Source organism: Octodon degus, unplaced genomic scaffold (genome assembly GCF_000260255.1).
Source record: "Octodon degus isolate 3935 unplaced genomic scaffold, OctDeg1.0 scaffold00085, whole genome shotgun sequence".
Lineage (NCBI taxonomy): Eukaryota > Metazoa > Chordata > Mammalia > Rodentia > Octodontidae > Octodon > Octodon degus.
This window is the reverse complement of record NW_004524661.1, coordinates 9112483-9116329: the sequence shown is the minus strand read 5'-3', so window position 1 is coordinate 9116329 and position 3847 is coordinate 9112483.

Genomic DNA, 3847 nt, shown 5'->3' with positions numbered 1-3847 from the left:
AGCAAATAACTTACTGCATCCAATCAAAATATAATAGATTAAAGAAATGTAACATAGTCAGAAAAAAGCCACCCTGAAGGTGAAGACACAGTGAAAAAAAACCTAATATCTAAATTAGAAGAGGAGGGCCAGAGAGATACCTCAGTAAAGTAAACACCTACCTGGCAAGTGCAGGGTCCTGGGTTCAATCCCTGGTACAACAAAAAAAGAAAGAAAGAAAGAAAGAAAGAAAGAAAGAAAGAAAGAAAGAAAGAAAAGAAAAGAAAAGAAAAGAAAAGAAAAGAAAAGAAGAAAAAGAAAAAAGAAAAAAAATTAGAATAAAAAAATTTTAAAAATTAGAGCATTTTGGGTTCCAGATTGTTTCATTCCTGAGATTTAAAACCCATATGGATTCAGTAATTAAAGATGGAGCAGCCAGTACTTGAAGACATAACATTTGCTTCTTCAAGGCTGCTGAAGGTGATTGAAACACACATACAGAAAAGCCTATTAAATCATATTTCTTCTTTTTTCCCATAATTTTATTGAGAAACAAATAGCAATGACACAGTTTCAAACCAAATTGGTAGGACAGTTTCAATAATTAACACATTGCATGCATTTGTCCTACTGGTTAATTGCTGTACAAGATGTGGACTTGATATCCTATTTACAAATACCATTAGAACAAATCCTTCTATTCATTAAAAGAATGTAACTATATATCTATCCTAACCACTTTGAATACACAGATACAAAATGGACATTCATAGTTATACCCTTTTTTGTTAAGTCCGTTATTTGAATATTATAGGTGTGTAAACTCAGAAAAATATTCTAAAGAGTCCATTAGTCCATAATAGTATTGGGTCTTCCGCTTGACTGGCAATGTCAGAACTTGTTGACCTGAGTCCCCTACAGCTCAACATAACAGCATGGCTTTACTTCTTATATTTCGTTTTTATACTTTTCTGCTGGGTGGTTAAGACCAAGGTAAAGCAGGAGCTACTATTTCTTCTTTTTAACTCTGGGTGATGCATAATTATCTTTATTGTACATAATTTTCTACCAATTCCCAGCTCCCAAACATTTCTTCTTACTCCTCCATGTTATTTCAGCATTTAGATTAACTGTTCTCACCAAAGAACAAGAAATTATTCTTTAGTAAAGAAATGTAGACAAAAAGTTGCAGTATTTTGTTTGGAAAGGCAGGAAGAGAAGAAAAGAATGGAAGCATTCCCCTGTGTGTTTTTTTTTTTTTTTTTTTTTTTCTTTTCTGTCCACACTGGTGTTTTTAGGCTTGGGGCTCAAGGAAGTGAATCAGGGAAGGAGGAGACAGAAGGAGAGGAGGAATTGAAGTCGGCTCTTTTCCAAAAGCAGCACTTTCATGATCCACTTAGGATCATTGATTTAACCAAGTCCTCAATACTGGCTTCACTTTCATTCCAGAAGGGCACCATGTTTTTATTTTTATTTTCTCTTGTTTTTAACATCAAATATATTAACTGCTTAGTAATCACTGTATTGATGATGACAAACAGATATTGCCGACTACACTTTGTTGACATTAATATGTCTGAGTTGTGACCTCCTTTGATGTTGTTATTGATAGATGGCTGTATCCTAAAATTGAGATAGGAGGGCTTGGCTTTAAAATAGGAATTCAGTTACTTCCTACTAAAATCATACATCTAAGTATGCCAGATTATAAGAGTGAAAAGTATAAAATAAGATAACTAAGATTTTCACAATATACTCTTTAAAAATATCAATTCTTTCTTGGCCAAAGCAACATTTATTGTGGAAATTGGTAGTTTCGTACTACATCTTGAAATATTAATAAGTCTTTAGTCAAACAATGAAAATCAACACAATATATACAGTTGACATTTATGAGTACGCATTCAGGTTTGAGTTGCTTACAATGGAAGAGCTACATGTAAGTATTCTGTTTAATTTTCCCATGTACATGAACCAGTATTTTTTTCCCTAGAGATTCATTTATTCATCCATTCAGTACTGACTGAGTGTCACCTCTACACTAGATGTAGGGAATACAAAATCAGGCAATATAAAATCTCTACCCTTGTGTTTCCTAGCTTTCAGTGGAAACGATAGCTCAGAGAAATTAAATCATGAGCCTACACAGTTTGTAAATGTTGTAAACAAATAATCAAAATCTGTGTGGCATCAAAACTTAATATTATAAACGTATTATATCCATGACTCTGAATGTCAACACATTTGATTTTTCCTACCTCATCGATCATGAATTATCTGTTTCATTTTGCATAAAAACCAGAGACATACATCTATTCTTCTGTATTCTTGTACATAAAATTGTCCCTAAATTGTTTTAGTTTGTAACAAGTTGAACTTCTAAATGAGACTTGTTAACTGACAGGATTTTGAAACCCAGGGAATCAGTAAGATACAGTGTTGGATAGGTCACTGAGACATGACTTTGTGTACAGTACATGGTCCCTAGGACCTTGCTATCTGTCACTGTTTTTCTGTTCTCCCTAGCCACCATGAACCAATCAGCTTTGCTCTGCCGAATCCTCTACTGTGTGCTGCCCTAGAGCCATGCTGCTATGGACTGCACCCCCTGAAGCTATAAGCCAAATTAAACCTCTTCTCCTTTGAGTTGTAACGTTGGATATCATGTCCCAGTGGTGGGCAAGCTAATCAATAGCACAATCCAAATAGGATCAAGCATAGAGCAGTGGCATAGAGAAGCAGAAATCTTATAATTTAAGCACCAGTTAGAATTATAGAGTCCATAGCCTCAAAGGTCCTGTATATCTCTGTTTCTCAACACACACACACACACACACACACACAAAGAGAGAGAGAGAGAGAGAGAGAGAGAGAGAGAGAGAGAGAGAGCAAGATACTAAATAGATAAGCAAATTGTATGCTTTATAACAGTACAATGAGATATTACTTTCTTGGAAAAATTTAATATACTATAAATATTTTATGATATCTAGTTGTTTTCAGACATTCATGAATATATTAACATTCAGAAAAAGGCTTAAGAAACTACATAATATGTTTTATTTTTCCTTTCTTATGAGCCGCCTATTTTCTTAAATGTCTTTTAAGATGAAGAATCAGCTAAATATGATATTGTGCTTATTCTTATGTCTAATTCTAAAGCAAACATTACATATAACAAGCATTCTGGTGATAAATTCTTAGTTGAAAGAGCATTCTTTTGGCATTATGCAAGGTGTTTATAATCTTCAATTCACTGAACATGCTGGGTTGTACTATTTCATGTAAAGAGAATAATAGATTATAAGCTTAACTATTACCATTTCATATTTTATGGTCTCGCCAGCATACTCCGCGGTTCATTTTTCAGCATGACCTCCAGTGAGCACACATAAGTAAACAGAATCTTAAATTTGCTTAGAAAATAAGAGCAAAACTGTGTTGAATTAAATCTTACTCAGCCAAAGTGGTTAGAGACGGAAATGTGAGAAGTTCTCGAATAAACGTGAACACGCAATGGACTCCTTGTCTCTAACCACCTCACAGTCCTCGCGTGCGCACGCTCCTGCGTCAGAATGTGTTGAGCTGCTTATCATGGCAAAATCTCAACGTTGATCACAGAGGAGGAAAGAGAAAAAAGAATCGCGTTTATGCCTAAGCCAATTTGCAAAAGGTACAGTGTTCCCTCAAAATATTACAAAGAGGAGAAATATGTTTCCTTTGTTTTTGCTAGAAGTTTGTAAATGTTCTAAATACCAGAAATGTATTTTCTATTTTTACCATGTTACCATGCAAGTGAGAAGCAGCCAACAAATATTCAAGGGGAAATATAGTTCCCGTGTAGTCAAGGAATAAAAATGATTATATT